The sequence below is a fragment of the Carassius auratus genome, chromosome 1, assembly GCF_003368295.1.
Source record: "Carassius auratus strain Wakin chromosome 1, ASM336829v1, whole genome shotgun sequence".
In the NCBI taxonomy this organism is placed as follows: Eukaryota; Metazoa; Chordata; class Actinopteri; order Cypriniformes; family Cyprinidae; genus Carassius; species Carassius auratus.
The window spans coordinates 11,608,767-11,622,648 of NC_039243.1; the positions used below are offsets into that span (position 1 = coordinate 11,608,767).

At 42.0% G+C, this 13,882-nt stretch overlaps 1 protein-coding gene across 1 annotated transcript in view; it reads right to left on the reverse strand.

Annotated features, from left to right (window-relative positions):
* LOC113109348 (myb-like protein U) overlaps nt 1-13,882 on the reverse strand; it is a 972,647-nt gene that overhangs the window by 920,753 nt on the left and 38,012 nt on the right. The window lies entirely within an intron of this gene.

Consider the following 13,882-nt stretch of genomic DNA (forward strand, 5'->3'; position numbering starts at 1 on the left):
GCCAATGTTGCTATTGTTTTCTGTTCTCAAGTCTTCATTTTTCAGTATATACATTTCATTGTCAATTCTTGTTGCATTAAATGATGCATTAAGTTAGATGCTTTAAAGTGAATAAATAAATAAATAAAATAATATTTTGTAAAGGATGCAGAAAATTTATACATTTTAATATACTGAATTGAAAGTTAATGTTATAAATGGTGTTTAGTCATTTAAATAAATGTTTTACAATCCTGGCATCCACCAGTTTAGTTTGCTCCGGGTTCTAAGCAAGAAGATTGATCATGGCAGGCTGCGTCATGCAACAATTATTTTAATTAACTTTATTAATAATTAAAGCGCATTTTGTGTTGGGATTTTTGGATTCCAACTGAGATTTCTACATCAAAATGTGGAAATTAATTCAGAAATGTTTTTACTTATTTTTGATAGTTAAATATTAAAGATATCAAATATTAATATTTAAAACAAACTAAAATCTTAAATGTCCCTCATGATATACATTTACATTTATTAATTCGGCAAGAGATCTAAACCCACTACTTCAGTGCTGCTTAAACCATGATCTACCAGTTTAACTACAAGATCAAAAATGCTTAAAAATAAATGAAGTATTCTGCTTTTGTAATACTGTATTCCAGATTAGTAGGGATGCACCGATCATGATTTTTCATGGCCAAATCTGTTTTTTTTTTTTTTTTTTTACAAGCAAACTGGCCGATTCCGATACCGAAGGAAAGTATGCATAAACAAGATTTTTATTTGGTATTTAATAGGCCAAACTAGCTTTTGGCTATTGTAAACAATAACCGTAACCATCTGAAATTGACGGCAGTAACTGCACAATAAGTAGCCTACATTCAATACAAACATAGATTGTATAGACAGCAGCTTTTGGCTTTTGTTTTTGAATTTGGTTGAAACTACAGAGAACTGGCCTTAAATGAAAAGGTTAACTGTAACCATGTGAAATTAAAGGCAATAACTGCATAGTTCTACAATCCAAACACCACAATCAACATACATTCAATAAGATGTTTCTTAATCAGTTTTAGTGTTTAAATTTGGTTTAAAATAAAAAAAGGTCTTTACCAGTGAGACTAAATAAAAGTATGCTATATAAATAAATTATTCCAAAATGTTAAAATAAAAAGAATTTGGTGCGAATAAACCAAAGATGCAAAGTGTTTCATTCGTCCAAAAAAAAGAATAATAATAATAAAAAAAATTGAAAAACTATTGGCTCAAGTTAAAAAAATATAGATGTGAAACATTCCCCTAAATAGATTTATTTGGATGAATGAAACACTGTTTTTCAGTGTGCTACAGCAGGTGATTTTTAAATCAAATTAAGTCAATTATAATTTTAAGGTAAAATAAAAATAATCATCCGATACAGAACTTCCGTTTACTTCTGGCTTTTCAAACGTATATGCAAGTTCTACTTAAAAAAAAAAAAAAAAAAAAAGCATTTCAGTTTTGTCACATTTTTGTCTGTTTTGTTTCTCATCCAACACGTGAGAAGCTGAATATCTGTTCACTGTCTACGTATGTGCAGGGTGCGGACAGTTACACTACGCTCGCGCAGCTTCATTGAGCGTAGGAAAGGGACTCTTATTTGTGCGGCAGTACACCAATAGCTGTTCGCTTCCTGCTATCTGTGCCTCAGACGTGTAGCTCTCCACTTCCAGTGCTGAACGGCTGCCCATATAACATGCACACGTTTAAATTATATATATACAATAACATATATTTTTATCTTTGTTTATTTTTTGTCATTTCCTACCACTCTCCCCAGCCTATATCTTTAATGTATCATAAAGAGCATTACATTTATTTTCAAAAATTAACACTGACACAAACATCAAGACAAAACACAAACATTAACCATAAAAAGAAAATGTTAAACTTATATATGAACTACTCGATATGAGAAAATTAAATTAATCTCAAATATTCGCCAAAGGGTCTATAAACATAAACTTGCCTCCACACACACACACACACACACTTACAAACATAACCACCTGGTGAAGAACAATTTCAATCTACATGAACATCTGTTCGATGAGCATCATGTCAAAAGAACAAATAAGCATGTGGACCCAAAGACCCCTTCATATCCTGCTCAAACACACACTCTTTCTCTCTCAAGACTCATATTCGGTTAACACATATCCCCGATTGTTTGTGTGCTGACTGCAGAAGTGTTATCACAACAGATGATGCGATGCACAGTAGCATCATTCCCAAGACAAATGCTTGCTGTGGGTTTTATTACAGTTATAATGTGTTTTCTCCACTTACGTTATTTTTTTTTTCAGTTCCTTTTCTTTCTTGTCAAACATCAAGCCCTCCTCATCCCACACTTTGGCGTTCAACATCACCACATAAGGGATAACAATTCAGAGCAGAAATTCTATCAAACTAGTCAATAATAAAAATAAATAATAGTAATAATAGTAATAATGAATTATACAAAAATATGGCAAAACATTGCTGGGTACTGAGAGAGAAAATAAACAGACTGTTTTTTTTTCCCTTTTAATAAATAATATAGATAAATAAATCTTGAGAAGTTCATGTCATGGATTAAACTGTGTGTCAGTCCCAATTGTCAATTAAACAAAAATAATGTAAGTAAAGACCGCTTAAATATGCTTCAAAGTAAATTTATTTTAATCAATTGATTGTTATTCATTTTTTTTATTGATTTAAGTCTTAATAAAACTGATGAAATCGATGTTACATTCATGTAATTAACATCATAAGTTGTTATCACTTATATGACTTGTATGCTGTAATAACAATAACTATTACATTTTTTACATTTCGAGAATATTTCACTGAAAATCTCAGTTCATTCAAATGGGACATTCTTTAAAGCTTGTTGGAGCAAAGAATGTTTAATGGATGATCAACAGATGTATGGTCACGAGTGTGTATTTATCAGAATTTAGGTTGAACTATTTTATAAAAGTCATGAGCAATTTTACACATATTTTATTTCTGATTTTAACCATTGTATTATGTTGCATTACATACATAAGCTGTTTTACAAATGAGAGATTAATTATTTGTTTATTATAAATATGATATAAGATTGCGGTCACACCCCAAAACAAAACTTTTGCTTTGTTCATTTATCCCATATTTTCCCTTTCCTTTTAAAAGCTTACAAATGCACATGTGACAAGCTTAAGTTAGTGCAATTAAACTTGATGGATGTTCCCTCTCTCTCATCTGTCTCTCTCTGTGTGTGTGTGTGTGTGTGTGTGTGTGTGTGTTTTGGGGATGAAAGAGGTCATTAGTGAAAATCTCAGATTCTTAAGAGGATCTCAGTCTTGCACAGAGTGCCCTTAATATTGGTGTGTACCTCAACCAACAGTTGCACAATCAGCCTCTCAATTCATTTTCTCAATTAATTAAGCACTGTAAACCTCAACCTACCTTAATCACAAACAAATGCACAAGCATGAGTGCAGATTCGAATATGTACTGTTAAACCAAACCAAACATGACAAGCAAAAACATTCTTGCATGTACGGTGAAAGAGGGACAGAGATGTGGCTTAAACAAATAAAAGATAATGTAATCAGTGCAACACTGTAAACACTGTGATTACAATTAAATGCTCTGTAAACAAAGCACTTGCCTAAGAGTCTGCAGGCTATGTGACACAAATACACAATAGGGCCTTTCACACCGCCAGAACCTTTTCATAGTACCAGAACTAATTGTGAAACTACCCACTTTTGCGCATTTTCGCACTGCTGGAACTAGGTGCGCTTTTAGTACTGGGTTGCCTTTTTCGAGAACCAAATTATCTCCTACTCTGGAGCAGGGTCTAACCAGCTCAGCTGGAACTATCTGTGACGTAAGTAGACATAGGCCTACTTACATGCATTCGAAAAAAAGCCCTCAGCCCCCATTTAAACATACTGTAAACATTGTGTCAACTTATTTTGCAAGTATGGTGTAAAGCAATAGATGGGTGGCTTTTTCATATACGTCGACATTCTGTTTCCATTATTTGTAAAAAATGCGAGACACAACAAAAACACAGCTGCGATCACAGGGTCCTCCATCCTCCTGTTATTAACATTGTTCTAGTGCTGGGCGGTTTGACCAAAAATGTATATCATGTTTGTTTTTTATCAAAAATACGCAGGTTTTCCGGTTCATGACGTTTTTTTTTCATACATAATCAGGTGTACAATGCATTTTCTGCTGGTTGATATTCCAAGACGTGCGTGCAGCTAAGGTGCTGGAGCAAATTGCTCGTGTTGCCGCCTTTGGCGACAATTTTAGCCCGACAGCACTTGCATAAAATTGATGTTTGGTCAACGTCGGATTTTTGGAAACCAAAAAACCCCCAAACAACAGACACGGCTCCCCTTTTTGCTGTAACGCCTGTTTCACACATACTCCGTCTGCAGTGCGTATGCAGTCCGCAGCACAGACTCATCCGCTACTGATCCGCGTCTGTTTAGTCCACAACATATGTTCATTGTTTCGATTTCATAAAAAAAAAAAAAAAAAAAAATATATATATATATATATATATATATATATATATATATATATATATATATATATATATATATGCTCAAGCAAGCGGCAAAACATTTAGACACAATAATAAGCCTATGACTATTCTTGTTAAAATATTTAAAATTAAAACACCACAGACAGAAACAGTTCTCGTGCATTTTGCATTTAAATCTTTATCAAATGCATTGTTTCCTGCTCGTCTCATGTTACGTCACGTTGATGTCACGTTTCACCACCAGAAAGCCCCTTCCAACTGGAACCACGCCTTCCTGTTCCTGAACCATACTCTGGTGAGCCGAATTACTGCAGAGCTTTTCTAACACGATGCTCAATGCACTTTTCTCTTCAACCCAGGATATTCAATAATGAACGAGCCAAAGTCGCATTCGTTTTGACGTTGCTGACTGGGAGAGTAGTGTGGGAGAAAGGCGGTGTTAGAGAACCAAGACCCATGCTGCGCCTCATTCCAGACGCTGGCCGCTGAGATGAAACAAGTGTTTGATCGGGCCGTCACCGGGAGGGAGATGGCCAGAATGCTTGCAGACCTGTGTCAAGGAGAGAGATCAGTGTCTGATTTCCCCATTGAGTTCCGAACCTTAACTGCGGAGTGTATATGAAACGAGGAGGCGCAGTGGGACATGTTCTTGCATGGGTTGGCTAACCGCATCCAGAGAGAGATCTACGCCTTGGATCTTCCGAATCCTCTCAATGGACTTATTGAGTAGTCACTAAGAGTAGATGCAAGACTGTCCCGAGTAAAGCGACAGAAACTACCCAGTCATACTCCGAGAGATCCTGCTGGTACATGACTCAGCGGCAGGGACATGGTCAGCCCTGTCTACGATCACGAGCCCATGCAGGTAGGGCGAGCTCGGCTTTCCTGGGAGGAGAAGAAGAGGCGGAGATCCCAGGGCCTTTGCCTTTCCTGAGGGGGAGCCGGTCATCACGCCTACATCTGTCCGATAAAAGGCCAAGGCTGATAGTAAGTATGCTACATGTCTATTTTCCTCCTGCTCAGCATTCATTCTCATGGGTTCGTTCTGGCTCTGTGATCTGTGGATTACATCGTCATCACCTAGACTTTTCATCATCCCTTACCAGCACACTCAATTCACCATCTCACCCACCCTGTGCTGCCATCAAGGTCCTTGTGCCACCCGCCATCAACTAAAGCCTTTTTCATTGTCATTCCTAATAAATTGTCACTTACATTTTGCTTCCTGTCTTCTATCCTGACAGTGACATCCGTACTAAATTAAATTTATGCATTTAGCATATGCTTTTATCCAAAGCGACTTACAGTGCATTCAGGCTATCAATTTTTACATATCATGTGTTCCCGGGGAATCGAACCCCCAACCTTGCGCTTGCTAGCCCAGTGCTCTACCAGTTGAGCTACAGGAAAACTATTATGAGGTAACTATGGCTAAGTGGCCGCGGTGGAGAACACACATTTGGAGCACACAGACGTGCCTTCCTGACTACTAGCTCTTATTCGCTTGATTTGGTCATGGGCCTACGCTACAATACATCTAGAGTTCCCTCTACTGGATAATATGGCAAGGAATAAAATAAAAAACAAACAGTCTTATCATAAACTGTAAAAAAATTCGCTACACATGGCATTTTAAAAACTGGATATTTTATTCATAGTTTGGCTAAGGGGAAGTCGTGGCCTAATGGTTAGAGAGTTGGACTCCCAATCGAAGGGTTGTGGGTTCTAGTCTCGGGCCGGGGGAGTGCATGAACAGCTCTTTCTCCACCTTCAATACCACGACTTAGGTGCCCTTGAGCAAGGCATCGAACCCCCAACTGCTCCCCGGGCGCCGCAGCATAAATGGCTGCCCACTGCTCCGGGTGTGTGCTCACAGTGTGTGTGTGTGTGTGTGTGTGTGTTCACTGCTCTGTGTGTGTGTGCATTTCGGATGGGTTAAATGCAGAGCACAAATTCTGAGTATGGGTCACCATACTTGGCTGAATGTCACTTCACTTTCACTTTCACACTACGGATATTTCACGTCATGTTCGAATGCATATTCGAATATCGAATAAAAAGTGACAGCCCTAATCTGTACAGTTATTTTTCAGCACGAATTCATGTATCGTTACAACCCTAACATTTACCAAAACAAATAATTCTGTTAACAAATTTCCATTACTTAAAATTAATCAACCCTGTAACAACAATGAGTTTTACATAGTAATTAACTCAAATGATATATAGGGAATTTGAATAATTAATCAAGAATTTGATTAATATATATCTCAGATGACAGTTACATTTAATTTTATTGATTATGAAAAATAGCTCAATTGCCAATACCAATACTAATCACAGGGCACTGTAATTTACTCATTAATATGTCAATATTACATTCTTCATATCAATTATTGTGATATCTCTTACTATAAATTACTGCAGATCAAACCGTGGTATGTCCTGCACACCACTGTAGACTTATCAATTTTCAATAAAGTTATCACGCCTTATAATTCAAGGAAAAGTATTCTCTGGCCATGAAAATATTATCCTATCCTTATGATAAATTTAGTTTCTAAATTTAGAGCTTGTAGCTAAAGATCAGACACATCTCAGTGACTCGTAATGTGAGTGGGGTGGAGTCCAAAGCCAATCATTTTATATATGAGTTTTTAATAATTCAACTAGTAATACATCAAACTACAAATCACACAGAGTAAATATGCGTACGAAAATACAGACAATAAACATTTACAAGACAACGGAATCCAAATAAAAGAGAGAGAGAGAGAGAGAGCGAGAGAGAGAGAAGTGTAGAAAGCGAGAGAGATCACAGAATGAGCTCAGGTATGAAAATCAGTCAGTAAACCTTAGTGGAACCAACAACGAATCAAATAATAGCAACACTTTAAAGCAGCATTTAAATCTCCATAGAAAACGATACTTGCATGGCCCAGTGGGTGAGCGTGGTACCGGCGACGCACGTGTGATGTCACGTGGTCCTTTGAAAACTGCGCGCGTGGGCCGGAGGCCGTGTGACGCGCGCGCAAGCTGCGCTGGATCTTGGCGTGAGCGTGGAGTCACGTGTTCCTTTGTTGCAAAGAGGTGTTCGTTCATCTTCGCGCGGTATTTGAAAGGTTCAACAAACATTGTTCCAGAATTCGTCTTCCTTGCGTGGAGAGGCGAATAGTTTAATAAACTTAGTAAAGAAAAGAAAAGAAAACGAACGAAACGAAAGCTTCCAAAGGAGCCATTAAAATGGCTTTTTCTCTCAGCCCCTGTGCTGAGGGGGTTCGCGCTGTGAGCGCGGCCTATGGCCGCGCGGAAACAACGTTGGAGAGCAGCGTATCCGAGAACGGGGAAGAGGAAGAAGCAAAAAGAGAGGGTGGACCTTGTTTGGTCAATTCTTATAGCTTGAAATAGTTCACGCCCATTTTCGAGGGAGCATCCAATGAATGTCCGCGATCTGAAGCGGAGGGAAAGTTCCTTTGTCTCGGTTGAGACAAACCCCTGATGATTTAGGGCCTGTCCGATTTCATCAGGAATATTAAAGCAAGTTCATTATTCCAGATTAAATACATTTTTCATTACTTTGCTCTAGATAAATGGGTCTGTCAAAGCATGACGATTAGAACAAGACTAGACATAATATATATATGACCAAAGATCTAATTTTTAGATCGAATTACACATTTAAAGATTTGTTTAACACATGATAACACTGCAGATGTTGGGAAACATCTAAATGTACCAAAAGGGAATACGTAATACATTTATAAAACATGAAAACAGAAAGTTAATGAATACATTCCATAGAATGCATTGTTCAAAAGAAGCCAGTGACTTGGCTTCTCTCCTGTCCTGTGTGGTCGTAAACTTTACGACCTGCAAAAGTGGGGGTTGCAGAAGCATGGCTCTCTTTGAGGAAGTTAAAGTGAGGAAAGACATTTCCTAAAGTATAAGCTTGCAACTTATACTCTTCACATAACAAGGATTAACCATTTTATGCAATCCATAAACATAATTAAAATACATATTAATAATAAAATGAAAGTAAGGAACTTATACGAAAAGTTCCTTTGTCTCCAGTGTTGGAAGAATTTGGGTTGGGGGTTTTCGTTTCTTCTTTGAAGCTCGCATGGGCATCGTAAATAGTTTAAGTCCAGCCAGGCTGGCATTTAGTACCAACAGTCTGAATTTATAAAACAGAATTTAACCCATGAATCGCTGACCTGCATATCTGTTACATCTCCCCCTTTACGTCAGATGAAGTCCCTGTGTGGACATCATCGGACGGCAATCATCCCGGATGGGCAGATGACAGGTGAATCGTGATGGTCATGCAGCAGGTGGGTCATGATGACAGGTGGTTCCTGAAGCTGAGGATTCAGCTTGGTGAGGTTCGGTATTGTCTTTGACTTTGCGTCCCTTTTCCGGGGATTCCATCGGAGACCTCCAGCCACAGTTGTCGTGAGTTTGGCTGTAGAGGTTTGCATCTCGTTGAGTATCCTGTATAGGATGAAGGTCACGCCAAGAGTCAGGGCGGGACCAATGACGGTGGAGATGCACCGTGCAGTGTCGGCAGCAGTCCAGGCTAGGACCGCAGATGACTGGTTCAGAATGGGCTGTCGAGACAGTGCTTGGAGGGCTGTATCGACAGGAGTAATGTCAATGTGTTGGGTGGTACCTTTCAGTACTTGGTCCAGCAGGTTGGCACGGGTGGCGGTGTCATGCTGGTCGTAGGTCAGCATAGCTGAGCGCACAGGAGTGTTGACGAGCCATCTGTTACCCACAATCTCTGCTTGCGTTTCTGTGACTTGTGTACGAGGCTTGGCTTCGGCAGGGCAGCGCGTATCGCTGACCCAGGGTTGCAGCTCGCAGATTCCTTCAGAGTTGTGTCTGAGGAAGGGTTTGCTAAGGCAGAGATAATGAATGTTTTTGGTTAAAGTACACATGTGCATGTTTGGGGCCAGGTACAGCTGTGTGTCGCTTTCGTGGTAGGCCACCACATTTGGAATGTGTGTTTTGGTGTGGGTGTTGCTCTTCCACATCCTGACACTGACAATGTCTTTAGGTCTGTAGACTTGGTTTGACTCACTGATGAGTTGGTTCAGGAGCACGTTCACTTCTCTCTGTTTGGGGTTTACGTGCCGTAGGAAGGCGCTATCCAGAGAGTTGGCCAGGTGTATTTGTAGCAGGTCAGCTGGCATGGTGATGGCGTAAGACAGCACAGTTAACACAAGGCTTAAGGGTATCATGTATGGTGGGGTTTTACTCGTGGTTAGGCTGTCTTTGGAGGAGCTAACCTCCCACAGCATGTCTGTTGTTAACGCTGTAGGCAGCTGAGTCTGGGTAAAGTTCTTCTGGAAGACAGTAAACAGTGGTTTCAAGGAGTTTACAGTCTGGTTCGCTGCATTGACACTGGACATAACAATGTTAAACATTCTGGCGGCAGCAGCGGCTCTAAGCAAAGCTCCCGGGAACTGTTTGGAGCGGTGGTGGTGTCCACCTAACTCCATTTGTGTAACCGTCACTTTCTCATGTTGGCTGAACAGGTGTTTGACATCGGCCTCAGTGTGAGTGAGGGAGTCCTCTCTCCATCGGAACCTTGTACAGCTGTATTCGGTTACAGTGCTGGGGTAGTGTGCCCTGTCATCGGTAGTCAGGAGTCTCAGCGGTTTTCTCGGTGGCAGCTGTCCTCTCTTTGGCTGACAGCACAGCACGGCAAACCACAGCAGCATCCTGGTACAGATAATAGGGAGAGAGAGAGAGAAAGGGGAGAAAGAAACAAACAAGGCCTGTCTTTGGTTGGACAGGACAGTCTCTTTGCTTCGTGGGCGGCGACTGGGTTTAGCTCGCCCTCGCCCATGTTTTGCCACATCTTGCTGCTGGCATGACGCTTGCCTCAGTGTTGTGTCAGTGGCTCTGGTGCTGCGTGGTGCAGCACATGCTGCGTCATGGAAATATATTGGCCTTATCCCCCTTTTGCTCCGTGGCATTACACGCCCTGGCATTGTGATGTCAGACGGTGCACAACCCACAATATTGTTCTGTGCACGCAGCATGGTTTGTGTATCATGCAGTGGTCTGGGGCTTTGGTTGTCAGTGACTGTTGACTGGTTGCCAGGGTGGATGGAGGGGTCTGAGAGGTGGTAAAGTCATTATCAAGGTTTCAGAAGCCCGCATGTCCGCTGTGTTGGTCTGTGTAGACAACGGAGCCTGCGTAAGCGATTCTGAGGTAGGCAGTTTAGCTAGTAAAGTTCTTGTGCTGTGTGTAATCACTTCAACCTTGAATGTGGGTGGGTGGGTTGGGAGTGACCACAGAATGTTGTTTAGTGTGCCAGTTTTGGCAAGGGTGTCAGTGTGATCTTTAAAGTCCTCGTCTAGACTTGGTAACTTTGAGTGTCCTTTTTCCTTCTTCCAGTACACGATCACATTGTGTGTTTTTGTGATGTTATCACATTGCTGGAACAGGTGTTGGTGTTTGACATGCTTGTTGTTTGCAAGTGTGAGTCCGAGTTCCACACATTCAGGTGAGGATTGGAAGAAACCCAGCGTGTGGTGTAAGGTTTGACCACCTTGCAGGTTGAGCCGAACAGCGACCCCTTTGGTGTAAGCTGGTACCACCGTACCCTGTTTGTTGACTAAGGTACAGAGGCTTGAACTTGGGCCTGTTGTTAGGGCGTTGTACTCATGGCTGGCTGCTGGGGTTCCCGTGACCTCTGTGACCTGACCGTCTGGCTCTGTGGGAGTTCCCGTGACCTCTGCGACCTGACAGTCTGGCTCTAGCAACCTGTGTGGCTGGAGAGAAAGAGGTTCTCGCACTTGAGCAAAGTCTTTTAGTTGTTTGAAGTTCAGAAAAGGGTCAAAGTGTTCTAGCAGGTCTTTGTCGATGAGCAATGTATGAGTGTTCATTGGTGGGACATACATGGGATGTATTAGACTCATCGGAACGAATGTCAGGTGAATGGAAACAACCTGTTCAAACTGGATGTCATCCTGTCTGTACACCTGTACATTCAGTTCATAAGTTTGAGGTGTAAGAGTTCGATCTTGTCTCTTAGCTTCAAATTGGAGTCTTTTGAAAAGGTAAGATGAGATCACCGTCAGGTTTACTCCTGTGTCGATCAGGTCTTCCCTGTTGACTCCTTTTTGACCCACCCCCTTTTTGACAGGGCTGCCCAGGAATGTTGGCATTAGGGCAGGTGGGACGATCGGTGGGTGATGAGGACCGGTCTTGTGTAGCTCGCTGCGAAGGCAGGTAGTCAAAACAGCATTTTCTGGTACCTTGTGTTTGTGGTACCTGGTGTGAGGACCTGTGCTGTCTCGTTCAGTTAGCTGTAACAGTTAGCTCTGTGGTCTGTAGATGACAGGCAGTGTTCTGGGTGCTTGGCTCATCTTCCTTGTGAGTTTTCATGTGAAGAAGCACTTTCAGCACCCTCAGGATCTCTGCTGTCTCAGACGTGGCTGCACTGTGTTGCCCTCTGCTGGCTTGGAATGGTATTGACTCTCTGTAAAAATGTCTGTGACTGTGGTGTTGTAGGGCGCCATCTAGGGTTAACTCCAAGCAGTGCTCAGAGACAGAGACTTTGGGGTATTTCACAGTCTTTTCACAAATAGTCTTTTGCTTGGTGCAAGCTTTGTGGGCTAAGTTCCGTAACTCTTGTGTAGTCCTGTTACGGGGACACGCTGGGACTCTGAGATGAAAACTCTAACTGGCATGTAGGTTTAGGAGGAACAGAGTTTTTTAAGTTGAAATCCTGTTCCATACCTGGTTCGTTGCATGCTCCGAAGTAGGTGTTTCGTAGCTGACTACAGAAAGTCTGTGGGTTTTCAAATCGGCCCTGTTTGAGGTCCATAGCAATAAGGAGCCCATGATCTGAGTTTGGATCAGAGAATTCAAGAATCAAAGTCTGTAGCAGTTGCTGGTAGTACGCTTTGACAGTCTCTGGTTGACGATCCAGAAAGCAATGCACATCACGGCTGGCCGTGATTTTTAACAGGTACAATGTGTTCACATCTGTCACGTTGGCGACAGTTTGCAAATGAAAGTCAATGGCTTGTAAAGAAGCATGAACATCATGTCCTCCTGCAGGATCTGGAATGAATGTAGAGATGCTTCTGGCTAGCTTGTGAAGTTCTCTGTGAGCAGTGCAGGGTTTGGTGACATGCGTTCTCTGGAAGGGTTCTCTTCCCTCCGTTGTTGACAGATGTTCTTGTAAGCTGGCTGGTGATTTCCTTAGAAGGGAGACTACACCCCCTTTTCCAGCTCTGGGTTCTTGGCTGAAAGGGTTGGAGTGGCGGCCCGGGAGAAATTTTGTGGTGTGCGTTTCTCCGATCCAGCCACTCTGTAATCTGTGAGATTGTCTCAGTTCTGTGTGAACAGTGTCAAGTTCATCTTGGAGCTCGTCTCTCTGCAGAGTAAGCTTGTTGAATTTAGCTTGGGCCGCTTGCAAGTGTGTTTTGCAGGCCCAGGTTTTATAGTCTTTTTCTTTCAGTTCAGTGTCTGCTCTTTTTAGGAGAGCGTCGCCTTGCTGGAGTTTTTTTGTTGAGTTCTTTTCTGGCTTCTCTCTCCAGCTGTTCTCTTTGATCTGTGTCGAGGCGAAGATCTTGCAGGGCATTGTGAAGTCTTTCAACTCCTTTCTGTAGCTCTGGATCTGTGTCGTCCTCTTTCTCGCGCTGGTTCTGGGTCTCGAGGAGAAGCTGATCAAGATGACTCTGGGTTGGGGCCTGGTCCTTCCAGGCCTCCTCCGCGATGTTGCTCCGTTCACTGAGCCGTGCCTGGGCGACGAGAATGTGAACTAGGCTTCTGAAGATCCTGGCGAGTTCTCTGTAGTAGTCGCTTTGGTTTGGATCGCGTGCCATCAGTTCATCTAGCTCGGTGTCTAGTTGCTCTGGGTGCTGCAGGTTACTGGCGTCCTTGGGCAGGAAGGGGGTCGTCACTGCTTTCAACCATGTCGAGAGGTGGCCCCCGTGGACTGCTGGACTGGATGCCTGGAACATCCTGATTCTCTGTCGGTGAGAGAAGCACAGCACACACACACAAAAAGACCAATGCAAGTTCGTTCTACGTTTAACGAGCTATATTCATACGGGCTGTACCGTTTATGAGAATTTTGGGGCTGACTGATGCAAACAGTCAGACAGTTAAGTAGCCAATTAACTTGGGTCAACGAAGGACCTGAAATGGAGATTTGACAGGCAGTAGCCTAGCGGGTCGTGTGATGGACACCGGCTGCTGGTGGTCGCTCTACTATTTAACTTCGTTGGTGGCTCCCAGGTTACTGTCTCTATGTGAAATGAAAGAAACAAATCACAACAGAACAGAGGGTAGCAAAAAGATCAAAG